The sequence below is a fragment of the Danio rerio genome, chromosome 12 (genome assembly GCF_052040795.2).
Source record: "Danio rerio strain M-AB ecotype USA chromosome 12, GRCz13ab, whole genome shotgun sequence".
NCBI classification, from domain to species: domain Eukaryota; kingdom Metazoa; phylum Chordata; class Actinopteri; order Cypriniformes; family Danionidae; genus Danio; species Danio rerio.
Window position 1 is genome coordinate 35,701,574 of NC_141032.1, and position 14,275 is coordinate 35,715,848.

General features: G+C 37.4%; 1 protein-coding gene and 1 long non-coding RNA gene across 3 annotated transcripts in view; one reads left to right on the plus strand and one right to left on the minus strand.

Moving 5' to 3' along the window:
- c1qtnf1 (C1q and TNF related 1) overlaps positions 1-14,275 on the minus strand; it is a gene marked incomplete at its 3' end in the record, with an annotated part of 44,261 nt that overhangs the window by 7,425 nt on the left and 22,561 nt on the right. The window contains 2 exon segments of the mRNA NM_001017875.3: positions 4,846-4,921; positions 11,433-11,456.
- LOC141376838 (uncharacterized) overlaps positions 1,680-14,275 on the plus strand; it is a 35,496-nt gene continuing 22,900 nt past the window's right edge. For both annotated transcript variants that reach the window (XR_015504324.1, XR_015504323.1), the window contains exons 1-2: positions 1,680-2,089; positions 2,518-2,684. This is a non-coding gene — a long non-coding RNA (uncharacterized LOC141376838). The remainder of the gene's footprint in view (positions 2,090-2,517; positions 2,685-14,275) is intronic.

Consider the following 14,275-nt stretch of genomic DNA (forward strand, 5'->3'; position numbering starts at 1 on the left):
AATCAGATTGAGGGAACCAGAGGAGTTCTTTCCTTTGCCAAATGTAATTATTTCCAGTGGCGAAAAAGTTTTCTCTCTGTAGAAGTGCCCTCAAAGGAGCAGCTGTTAACGTTTATTTGTGCTGAAAGGAGAGAGTGCATCTCTCCACTTTGAATCGGGGTGCAACCATAAGAAAGGTCAAGGGTCACTTTGGTCCGCAATCATTCCTTATTTACTCTCTGTCTCTCTCTTGCTTACTTCTACCCTCCCTGTCCTGTCGGCAGAGATTGGCCGTGCATGAAGGTTCATCTGACAACTTCTGCGCAGGGAGGCCACGAGCAGCAACAATGCCGTCAGTTCTCACAAAACAAGCAAATTAGCATTACAAATCTGCCTGAATAACTAAAATGAAAATCAGTGGGAGAGTACATAAATAGCAGGTTACATCCTGACCACCTACGTAACCTGTGAAAGATTTCTGGACTTTACCAAACAAATGGTCCAGCCCTCAAAAGGCAAACATTTCGACTACGTCTTTGATAGTTCACATATTAAGACAGGGCCGGAGTGGGACTCCTTTTCAGCCCTGGAGTTTCAAGCCTCAGACCGGCCCACCTCAGTTCACGACTGACTATATTAAAATAAGGTCATTTCCAATTCAGTTTCTAATTACACTATTAAGTCTTTTTTTGAGAAAACAGCTGCTTTAGAACTTCAAATGTTCAACAACCCAAACGGTATTATATGTCTCAACAATAAAAATGAAAATAATAACATACTCAGACGAGGATCAAACCCAGATCGGCAACATTGTAATCTAACGTGCTAACCACTGGACCGCAACAGTTGTACAATGAAAGGGGACTTATATCATTATTAACCTGCAGACTGGTAATATATAAAAAGAGCAGAGTAAAATAATGAATAAGAAGACTGTGGTCAAGTAAATAAATAAATTAATTTAAAAAGTGTGACTGCTGAGAGCAACAGATTCTGGAGCTAGGGACACCGGCCCTCGCGGCCAAAAAACGGACCGGCCCACCGGGAATTCTCCCGATCCTCCCGATTAGCCAATCCGGGCCTGTATTAAGATGTTGACTGTTTTTATTAGCGTTCCTTATGCAATGTGGAGGAGAGATTTCCCTCATCCCATCCTGCTTTTAAAGTTCTGCTTTTAATGTCTAATAACCCAATGTAAAACTGAATCTCCTAAGAATTTGCAGCAGTACATTTAGGTACGTTCTCAATTAAAGATTCATGTTGCCAGCAGGCTCCAGAGGTGGATTATTTATTATATATTGGCATATGCTAATAAATATGCCTCAACATATTCAAAGCGTGCGTCAGATTAAAAATTGATATTGCTTGTGGCCCTCAGACACAGAATATGCATCTAGTGGCTTGGCCGTTTTATATAGGCTTGCTTACCCAAACCTAAAGACAGATGGGAATTCAGCCTAATCGAAGCTGTCACTTACTGCATTCAGATGCACTAAAATGCAGAGTTATCTATCAGATGTGTTTGAAATCACATGCCTTTTTCATATTTAAGAAATTGGAAAATATTGTGCAGCACACAAGAGGAGTTTACGCAGTTGTCTACTGCTGTTAATCCCATGCAAATCTGCCGGATACATTCATTGGAAGCTCATGTTTATGGGTGTCTCCTGAGACTGGCAGAGCATGTGCGTATCTGAACCACATACGGTCTGGGATCAAATACCATCTCATCTATCTTTGTGAGGGCTTGATTCTGACTGGGTTTGACAGCAGTGAGACTTCACTGTTTTTGATATTGAGCAGAGAATAAACTGAGAACAAAGGTGCCGTGTGCTGTGTATGTTCACGTACGTGAAATAAGTGTATTTCACCGCGTACCCATGTATTGATACAGACCGTTTCAGGCTTTCCGGAAAGCTCAAGGGACAAAAGTGAGTATGAGGTATCTGAGATGAGAAATATTAGGCAGACATCTGAAAACGTGGCTGAGAGCAGTTTGGAAGTGCAGTGCCAGTGGTTACAAAGACTTAAGCAGACAAGACTGCCACCCTGTGGGCTGATAGTGGCAACACAGTCTTGAAGACACATGAGGAAGTACCTGGAATCTAAGGTTAGTGCTTTTTGGAGTACAAAATTGCTTGGATTGCTTGAGCTGAGCTGTTTTAATCCAAATTAAACACACCTGAACAAGCTTATCAAAGTCTTCTATAGTAGTACTTCTATATTTTTGAGCTAAACTCTACAGGAGAAGGATTGGACACACTTGGTAGATAGACCATGCACTCTATTTTCAGTGGTTTACAGCTTCGTTTACGTGTCTGTTTTGTTCCGTTACCAACCACACAGAAATGATAGTAAGTGAGATGGTATCAGACTCTCGATGCAATTCACTACAGACTCATTACCGTCAGTACATTGGTTTCAATTAATGCATGAGATAAGCTTAATCGCTCCCCAAAGACTGACTTTACACAACAAGCAAGTTGGTTGCATTTGATCCTTTTCCCATAACCGTTCGCTTCATTAAAACTTTCTCAGGGCGGTGGATCGAAGCGCACCACAGTGGGCCAACAGACCTTCTACAGCAGCTCTAGTCCTCTCAGTTGCATTTTCACCAAGCAAATTGGGAATTTATGGCACTCACCAGCCTCTGAAAACAGATGGTAGCACACGAGTGAAGGACTTCAAGGACTAGCTGTAGACAGGTGAGCCACTACAGCGAGCACAAATTGTCCTTTCTCTTCTGAAAAGTGCTTAGCTTGTCTCCAAGAGAGGCTTGGGAAGGGTAATTACTGTTATATAGCTGGAGAGTGATGGAAAAAGGGTACAGCCGGACCATTTTGCTACCTTGCGCACTGAGCTTTTAGCTCTCTCTCTTCCTGTTATTTTCCTCTGCTTTTCCCCCTTTGTCTCTCAATGGCAGCCGTAAAGCCTGAGAGAGATGGAGAGATTCATAGAACAAGTTTGGCAATGAAGTGCAGAGGCAAAAGAGGTCATTTACAGACAACACGGCCTGTCAAGCGGAGCACAAGGAGAAAGGGGACTAGCGGAAAAAAGCAGACCCCTGTGTCAGAGAGAAAACTAGCAAGAGAAACCAGACGAGATATGCTGGGTGATCTCAGATGACTGGAGGGAAATCAGCAAACATAACAATGCATATGTCAAACAAATACACAGAACAGAGTACATTATTTTTTTAAAAAGTGTTCTGACTGAGCAAACAGCTTGCATCAGAGCGGACCCAATGGATATTGGCTGTGAATGTTTGGATCAAATGCATTTAAATTGTTTAAGCTTTCTAAAAGTTTCAGCTTACATGTTTTGTGGTGTTTGCAATTGAAAAAAGGGGAACTTTGGGATTTAAGGGTGTGATTCACCTAAAGATATTTTTCTTCATGGATTATTGAGTTTTTTTGTGTGTAGAGCTTACAGTGCTATACTCACTGAGTGGTCTTTTGTGGACAAACGTTTGACTTGTGTTTGCAGCAAGATACATGCAAAGAGAAAATCAGCCTCCACAATGAACGTTTGATCTGTTTTTACGTGTGATTTAGTCATTTATTTCTTTTTAAGAGAGTGAGGTGGTGTATTTCTACCAGGGGTGCATTTCTCAAACAATGACAAAACTCGCGGCTGAACTATCATAGTACAATGCATTGTTTGGGAAAAGATCGGCATAAAGGGTTTTGTTAAAGGGGTTTGTTTTCCTTTAAATGTTTTGTTGTTTTCTTGTGGAAAGATATTTTGGTTTTAAATCATTGCAAATATTAATTTGGAAACTATTGTATTTGAAATGGGCAACGCGGTAGCGAAGCACGTTTGCCTCACAGCAAGCGGGTGGCTGGTTCGAGCCTCGGCTAGGTCAGTTGGCATTTCTGTGTGGAGTTTGCATGTTCGTGTGGGTTTCCTCCGGGTGCTCCGGTTTAAATAGAATCTGGATGCAGCCTTTATGATGCAAGCGGAGATTGCATTACTCACCACTCACTATGTAGTGCACTCGATGGAGTGAGTGCTGTCACTGTGATGGTTAGTGGTGGGGTTAGGTGAATGCATTAAAAAGCATTGGATGCAGCTCTGAGTGCACTTCACCAGGTCTGCATCTAGACCCCTCTCCCGGTTTCCACCACAGTCCAAAGACATGTAGTACAGGTAAACTGGCTAAAACTGACCATAGTGTATGAGTGTGTGTGTATGGGTGTTTTCCAGTGATGGGTTGCGGCTGAAAGAGCATCTGCTGTGTAAAAAAATATGCTGGAAAAGTTGGAGGTTCATTCCGCTGTGGTGACCCCAGATTAATAAAGGGACTAAGCCGAAAAGAAAATGAATAAATGAATGAATGTATTTGAAATAGGATAACAGTGACAGCTACAGGTGATAGAGAGATAGCTTTAGTTTACTGTTACGTGATCTTGTTAACCGTGTGATAATCCATAAAACGGAAAGTTAACACGAGCAGTATGGAGCAGTATACTTCTTATGGTTTTATATGAAAGAAGAACAAACTGAAAATATCTAAATGACTCCTGGACTTTAATTAGGAAATGCAAAAGGTATGTTTTTTCTTTGTTTTTTTTGTGTGTGTCTGTGTTCTACAAGCTGATGAAGTTAAACACTGAATATTGAAGCTGGTTTGATAAGAAACAAAATCAGTTAAACTGCTGAAAAGAAAAAGCAAAACATTGATATTATGCATGTTATTGTTTTATTAATTTAAGTTTTTTAGAGTGTCATCATGTAAAAATGTCAAGATGTTGTATCCAATGGGTTGTTCAAGTGTTGTCTTAGTGAAGTTTAATTTTAAACTAATTTCGAGAGGAGCATGTGTTCATGATTGACCCAGCTGGTCCAATCAAAGGATCCTAAGTCTATATATATATATATATATATATATATATATATATATATATATATATATATATATATATATATATATATATATATACTCATTTCCTTTCTAACGGCTCCATTATGACATCTTCATGTTATTTTAAGAGTTCACACTTAGCTCACGATTTATACATAGCTTGTTTGGCATGCTGTCCCGGGAGAGAGCCCTGAGGTCAAGGGATCCTCAAGCTCAGGTCCTCCCTTTAAAATAACATGAAGATGTCATAATGGAGCCGTTACATCCATCCATTCTTTAGAGAAGAACCCCATCATTTCCTTGTGCAAATCATATTATTTTACACGCACATGCATTTTAAAAACATACAATATTAGTTTTGGTAAAAACATGCTCTCGTTTTCCATATTTATTGAAATATATGTAAATGGCACATATGGGCCTTTGTTTCCTTTACAAATATTATTAAGAACATTTCACATTTCTATTCTAAAACATAAAATCACTTACAAAAGCTAACTCGTATTCTAATACCATATCTATATTATATAAATAAAAGAGTAAATAAAGAAGCTATTTATTAAGAAATAAAATTTAATATTTTTTATTTATTAGGAAATTAAATAAATCCTACTTTAATAATATTATTAATAATTATGATTATTATTATTTAATTATTATTTAATTATTATTATTATTATTGTTATTATTATTATTATTAAGTAAAATATTGTTTGTTTGTTTTTGTTTTTTTAAGTCTACTTTTACAATTTGGCACATTCAAGCCACTGCAGAAATGTTCCATCCAACAGGCCCATGTCATATACAGTACAGATACTTAATAAATAGCCTACTTTGAATTTAACACATTAACGTATGCTATATATTTATGATTTCATAAGCTTCGGAGACATACCTTAAATTCCGCTTTTTAAACCTATAGCTTTCATCATGAGCCACAGCTGTGTTCAAAATGGCATAAATGTTTTCAAAGTGCAATAGGAAAGCTGACTTTTTTTTAATCATGCAATTTCCAAGATTAAATGTTAGAATGTTCTAAAAGAATTGGGCATGGGGGGCAACTGGGAATAGAACACACCCAGGAACTAACTACAGCTCTAGAGATGTAGTTACAAGTGTACAATTTTGCGATACAGTTTGCGAATTTTCATTGGAATGATGGTTTTGGGAAATGCCAAATCAACAAACTATGTTTGTAACCACAGATCTTGCAACCTTATGATGGTTTTCGTGATCGGAGCCAAGACAAATGCACTGTCCTACCCTAGGTGGACTTTGGTCTATTTTCTTCTGTGTTAGACTTGGTCTATTTTCTTCTCTTGCCCAAGCCATCCTAATCCTCAACCACGACACAATGCCATTTGAAATTATTATTATTATTCTTAGACCATATACAAATGATTTCTATATTTTATTGAGCAATATACAAAATGATGGTATTAATTATTGTAATGATTAGATCAACTCATTTAAAAATTATAGATCAGCAAAAAGTGCAGATTAACTTTTCCGCATATTTTTGATAACTGTAGTGTTCACCATATACACAACACCTGCTTTTCCTGCTTTTGTTTTTGATTATAATAAGATGCACAATTTGTAACAATAATTATTGTCTTAACGCTATACAAGTATACTTTAATTGACTTGAATTATATTTTGGAAGACATTTAGATTTCTCATATCTTTCTGCGCCACTCTCCAGCATTCAGAGCCATACAAAAATGACTCAACATTGTTGTTTTGTGTACAATTTGGTTTTGTTCATAGGCTGTATCATTTTGATTTCCAGATACATACAAATCTGTCTAATAAGCTTTGAGCCTTATCAGGACGTGCATTTATATCCTTGCTTGCTGCATTGTCCGTGCTAAATAGTCTTCTCCGGTAGGGAAATTCCACTACTATCTCAAGTCTTTCAGATATTAATATAGAGACATTGTAAAAAAAATTATGGAAACATTTGGCAAAAGGAGATGATTATGATTACAAAGTCTGATCACTTAAAATATTTTAAAAATATATATTTTGGTCACACTTTACGATAAGGTTCATTAGTTAATGTCAATTAATGCATTTACTAACGGAAACAAACAATGAACAATACATCTACTACTGTATTTGTTCATGTTAGTTAACGTTAGTTAATGAAAATACAGTAGTTCATTGTTAGTTCATGTTAACTCATGGTGCATTAACTAATGTTAACAAGCATGGACTTGGATGTTAATAATGCATTAGTAAATGTTCAATTATGATTAATAAATGCTGTACATGTGGTGTTCATTATTAGTTTATGTTAGTAAATGCATTAACTAATGAACCTTATTGTAAAGTGTTACCTATATTTTAAGAATAAATAAATAATGCATGTATTCAACTGATCAGAAGTGACACTTAAGAGTATTTATAATGAATATTATAATGAATATAATATACTCTATTCAAAATTGCATTCATCAAATTATACCCCCAAAAAACTTCATAGAAGACGTCTTGTTTTAAAATGAAATCTGCTCAGTGCACTCACAACCCCAATTTATGTAGTAACTTGCGTGAAACACACATTTTCAGCAAGAGTGTGTGGAATCTACTGTGTTAGCCTGTCACATAATCAATATATCAACTTATTGTGGAACAAATGTCCTCAATAAATTTTGATGACAGAATCTATACATATGGGGCGCCACAGTAGTACAGTGGGTAGCACGATTGCCTCACAGCATGGAGATTGCTGGTTTGAGCCCTGGATAGGTCAGTTGGCATTTCTGTGTGAAATTTGCATGTTCTCCCCGTGTTGGAGTGGGTTTCTTCTGGGTAGGGTTGTAACGGTATGAGTTTTTCACGGTATGATAATCGTCTAAAACAATACCACGGTTTGACGGTTTCGCGGTATACGGTATGTTACAAATGTTACAAAATAATAGAACAGTGAAGCAAATTTGACTTTTTCCAAATAATATATTTTTAGTTACTATAAACAACACCACTTACAATGAACAAATAAAAATAAGAAAATAATAAATAATGTGTCAAAGTCCAAATAAAGTCCAAATAAACATGGTGCAAATCCTCAGTAAAAAATAGATATAAATATTTACTATACTATAAATAGTTACATAACGAAACTAGATTCAATATGGAACATCCTTAGGTTCTATGTGCCAGCATGGATTTGGATGTGGTTGTATGCAATGCAGACAAACAGCTGCATCTTCATTTGCGTCTTTTGAAAACAGCACGAGCAGCAGTTCGTCTTTGCTGTGTCACTGTTTTGTCATGTTTCTGTGCTGCTGTGCATGCAAAAGTACTTAGTATGAGAATTATTTCATGCAAAACTTTTTTTTTTTGCGTTTTATTTAGCCGCGCATAAATGTATGCCTTTCTCTCATTCCGTGTTGTTCAAAAAGCTTGGTCCACAAACAAAAGCGAAACCTATGCTTATTGGTTGTGATATAGCGAGTTTGAACCAATCTGGGCATGGAGGAGGGACAATGCATCAATGTATCCATGTCTGGTTTGTCCGGAGACATAGTGACGAGCGTTTCTTTGTCAAATCAGCGTTGTCAAATGTTGATGACGTAACCGCACTGATTCCGGAGCCTCTGAAAGTCCGCTGAGATTCTCTTCTTTATGCCAATCTTTGAATTGTATGAATCGGATCAGCGGATCAAAAGTTATTAAACATTTAAGAGCAATACTTATTTTTAGCCGCGGGCGGCTGTCTCGGTCTTTAAGGGTTAAAACCGTTGATATGCAACTGTTCATGGTATGATAATCGTGCACGTTCAAATCGTGGTAAACCGTCATACCGGTATATTGTTACAACCCTACTTCTGGGTGCTCAGGTTTCTCCCACAGTCCAAAGATATGTGCTATAGGTGAATTGGGTAAGCTAAATTGTCCATAGTGTATGTGTGTGAATGGGTGTGTATGGATGTTTCCCAGTGATGGCGCTATCGTTAATAGGGATGCAATGATTAGCCGATTTCACTATTAACCATTCTTAAATTCATGGGGCTTCTCAACGTTGCGTATGTGTTGCACGGAACAAAATTGCTGCAACTAAGTTGGTTGGGTTTAGGGAAGTAAGTGGGCGAGCGTGTAAATCAGTAAAATTGGTTGGGTTTAGAGAAGGAGGAGGGCGGGTCAGTAGATTAGCCGGTCACCCAGTCAATCATTCAGTCGTTCAGTCAGACAGACGGTCGGTCGACAGCGGCCTCTGGTGGGCCTTTGGCGCGAATGGCACTTACGAGAGACGTTTGAGATACGAAAAAGCGCACACAGTGGCCTCTCGTGGATTCGCGAAAACAAAAACTGCAAAAAATACTTACCTCCCGGGACGTATTTCGCGGTCTCCAGAAACGTCCACGTGACTACGTTTTCAGAATGAGCCTGGGTTGCAACGATACGTTAGACAAATTAGTACAAATTAATAAAACTATTATGAATGTATGGACGCAGATAATAACAACAATTCATTTAAATTCTTAGCTAATATATAGCTTAAATTAACGTTAGACAAATACTGTTTTTTATTTATACTTATGTTTATTTATTTATTCATTTTTCTGTCAAACATAAAATTATCATTCATGATTAAATAAAAAACTTTTCAAAAATAAAAACAGTCTAAATAGAGAAATGAACTATTGTTTTTTATTTATTAATATTTTGTGCTGTATTTTGGTTATTAAGCAGCAATATACAACACTCTAAAATATAAGCAGTTTTCTTGTGATCGTCTCAACAAGTAGTGCTTTGAATTTTAAAAATGCATAATAATCATGATAACCGTGAAACCATGATTAATCTTCAGACTATAATCGTACAACCAAAATTTATCGTCATTGCATCCCTAATTGTTATGCAATTTAAAACAACATATGAATGTGTTTGAATTTAAATATCTTGCCTACTTAAGCAATACACTGATTTTGTTGTGCTTTAAAATACAACATTTGAATGTTTGTAAAAGAAGCCACAATGTGTACAATGCAGTGAGGTTATGTAGTTTCAAAATCTAACATATTAACGTTTTAATGTAGAAAAAGCCAATGTGGGTGTCTTAAGGAGCAAAATTACAGCACATGGGGTCTTATATTGCTGTTGTGTGATCACTCAAATCTCTCCGGCTCAACATTTGGAATGCTTTTTGTAAACTGGCCCCCAGGACAAACTAATTGAATGGCCTTAACGTAATGTTTGTAACACTGATAATTCTCATGCTGTTTATGTTGGTTGGTTCATCACCCACAGTCATCTTATGACTTCAATATATTGTGAATATATAGTGCATAAGCTATATAGTTTATTTGATGGTGATTTTCTCTTCTTTTTGAAACTTGACAGCCCCAGTCCTCTTTTACTTAAATGGAAAAACTCAGCATGTAGACGAATGATTTATATTCCACAGTCAATCAGTCATACAGGATCTAAAAAGCACGTGAGCAAGTAACTGATCACTTTAAATCATCCTTTTAAAGCGAACTTAAATTTTAGCCACAGGTTGTGCCAAGTGATTCTCACCGTGATGTGTGCTGTAAGTCATTTTGGTTAGAAGCATCTGCTAAATGTCTGCTTGATCTCTTGGACACCACATCAACCTTACACATTTATCTATAGTATTTAACCTCCATTCTAATTGGCTAATTAATTAGGAACTATTTACAATGATGACCTGGCGAGATACAAAGATACGAAGCCACATGGCCACAAATGCACGGTGGATTTAGAATCTCTGTCCGAGCCAGTGATATCTGGCTGCTTAATCTCAAACTCACTCCAGCCAAACCACACTTTTTCTTTTTTCTTCCTGGGCATTTCTCTCTGATTTTGGATTCTGCTTGGCTCAGAGCTTTCCTCATAGCTGTGTTAATTACTTGGAGCTTTGTAATCCTTTTTTATGCCTTATTTATCCTTCTGTGGTCTTGGCTTGCTGATAAAAGCGTTATAAATCATTTTGCATATCTTCATCAAGGCGGCAAAAGGCGGAATCAGAGAAGTAGACAAGAATCTTGTCGGGTTTTTTTTTTTCTTCTTGCATATGTAATATTTGCTCCTCGTTTCTGCTAGTGGCTCGATGGCAGAGCTCCAGGACTTACGCTGAAAATCTAATTTGAGAGGATAGTAAAGGAGCCAAGAGCCAAACATAAATCTGCCGGACCATAGTGCTGGATGAGCATGAGCTTTCCACTATCATTGCTCCACATCTCATGACCAATCCCTCTCCCTTACTGTCTTTCTCTCTTTTCCAACACGTTCTGTCCGTCTTTCTCTCTTTCTTTTAAAATGTGCATTGTTTTCTTTCTCTCCTCATTTTCTCGCTTCAATACTCGCTTCTTTATTTTATGCATTATTTATTAGTAGTATTTATTTACATTACAACCCCTAATTAGAATAGGGTTGGGATAGTATGGAAAACGCAAATAAAAAAGACAGTAGTAAATTCTAAGTTTTCTTTGACTTGTATTTCATTGCAGACAATAAAACAAACATTATTTAATGTGTTCCTCATGATTTTTATTGTTTTTTTTTGTTTTTGTTTTTTCAAAATAAACACGTATTTCAATTTTGATTCTTGCAACACATTTCAAAAAAGTTTTGGAGCAGTTTTGGGCTAGTAATCAGGTAAATTGGTTAAATAATGATGTGATTTGAAACAGGTGATGTCAACAGGTGACAAGGGTGTAAGCCTAAGCTGAACTACCGTAATCTCCAATCTCTCAGGCAGGTCCTTATCAAGAATCAAGAATAATTTATCTATAAGCGATATCACCACATGGGCTCAAGACTACTTTGGCAATCATTGGTCAAGTACCACAATATGTGGTTCCTTCTACAAATGGCAGTTAAAATTGTACTATGCCAAAAGGAATCCCTATGTTAACGGTGTCCAGACGAGCCGTCTACTTCTCTAGGCTCAGAGGCATCTGGGATGGACCATCAGACAATGAAAATTTGTACTGTGCTCAGATGAATCAGTATTTCAGGTATTTTGGGGGGAGAAATAGACAATGTGTGCTCTGGACCAAAGGAGAAAAGCATCTCTTTCCAGCAACAAATCCAAAAGCAAGAGTCTGTCATGGTATTGGGTTGTGTCTGTGCCCTTGGCAAAGGTAACTTACATTTCTGTGATGGCACCATTAATGCTGAAAAGTACATGGAGATTTTGGAGCACAACATGCTGTCTTCTTTTTCAGGTATGCCCATTTCAACAAGACAATGCAAAACCACATTCTGCATATTACAAAGTCCTGGCTGCGAAGCAAGAGGATACAGTTACTTGACTGGCCTGCCTGCAGTCCTGACCTGTCTCCAACAGAGAATATGTGGGGCATTTTGTAGTGCAAAAAAGCAACAACAAAGACCCCGTACTGTTGCCCACGTTAAGACTTGTTTGCAGGATGAATGGGACAAAATTCCACCTGAAACACTTCATCACTTCGTGTCTTAAGTCCCAAAACATATTTTAAGTGCTGTGAAAAGGAATGGCAACATTACAAAATGGTAAATACTTTACTGTCCCAACTTTTTTTAATCATGAGGAACACATTAATCAATGGGCTGTTGTACTGTCTGCAATAAAATACGTCAAAGTAAATTTAGAAATCACTTGGTTCTTTTTTTTTTTTTTTTGCGTTTTCTATGACCACGTTCCTTCACAGATAGCTATCGAAAATATCCTATACACTTATTTCCTCAGAAACACAGAACAAGCAACACTATTTATATACACATAAACTTATATAACAACATACATAGTTTACTTTCATCTGGCATACAATATACCACAGCGGAATGAACTTTGCCAACTTATCCAGCATATGTTTTACGCAGTGGATGCCCTTCCAGCTACAACCCATCACTCTCATATACACTCATACACTAAGGACAATTTAGCTTACCCAATTCACCAATAGCGCATGTCTTTTGATTGTGGTGGAAACCAGAGCACCCGGAGGAAACCCTCGCGAGCACGGGGAGAACATGCAAACTCTACACAGAAATGACAACTGACCCAGGGCTCGAACCAGCAACCTTCTTCCTGTGAGGCGATTGTGCTATTTGTCAATTTTTAGATTGTTATTCTCTATTTACTTTTTAATTTTTTTATTCCCTTAATATCTGTGTTGTTGTCCTGGCATTGTCATTCTGTCGCACTCTGGAAACTTCTGTCAGGAAAACAAATCCCTGTGTAAACATACCCGGCAATAAAGCTGCTTCTGATTCTGAAAAAGTAAGAATTAAAATGTTGGACGCACCTTAAATTGTAATTCATTAAAGCACATAGCCTATATTTGCAGCGTGTTTATAGGCTTTCAAATATGGGGAATGTCTCTTTGGTTTTATTACAAGCTGTTCACTCATTGTCAATAAAAACACAATTAATACATAACAATTCTAGATGCAGTAGTAAACTAAATGAGAGAACTCAAACTAGTAATATAAGCAGACGAGATAATAGTGAAACAATAATTAATAGTATAGAGGAGAATCTGAATTACACAAATAATTTTAAAAATAACAAGGGGAAAATGTTTAATAATAGTATAAAACCTAATGTCCACTCACTATTACATGCACCGTTGCGGCTTTTGTCTCACGCATTGAAACTGTGACACGCTGTGTTAGTGTTAGCTTAACCGGCTTAAAAGAAAATCACTCTCGGATGACACCTTAAAAGCACTTTGAAAGCGAAAGAAAGTGGGCTGTTCAGTTGAGTGCACAGAAAGAGCGTGCGCCTGCTGAGTAAACAGCCTCCTCCTCTCCACAGCATCTGATGGCCCATCCAGATAAAGAGGCATCACACATCCTCAGCATTTTACCCCAGTGCTCTTTAATGGCCACGACAAACTTTGAATCCATTGCCTTGTCGATGCATTTCTATAGCTGCAATCTAGGACCTGATGACTATAGTTTTTGTAGACAAAATAGCCTTGGCGTTGACTAGACTGAAAACTGAATTTAAAGCTATTGGGTCTTTCCTGGGTGACTGCTGACTGTTGACACACTCATTTTTCTGGAATGTCTTTAGATCATTATCTCAAATTAAGTATATTCGTTGTGAATGGCCGCATAAATTCCTGGACACAGCAATCGAAAAGATCCCGAAGACTTATTTATACAGAAAAAGAAAGAATTAAACTGTTGTGTACGCTATAAACTGCAATTAATAATGTAAAGTGCTTTGCCATCAGCAAGTTAGACTGTAAAAGTAAAAGGTTTCCAGAAGAAGTGAGTGCTGCTGGAGATTCAGGGACTCTCATTTATACTGAGAACAGGATTTGATCCAGGCTGGGAGATAAATCTGTGGAAAATGGAGAACACTTATCAAGTCTAATCACAAGACGGAGACAAAATTGCAAAACTGATTCCGCAGACAGGCCAGAAGTTGCTGCTGCTGCTGAATGTTTAGGAATAGATTGGCCA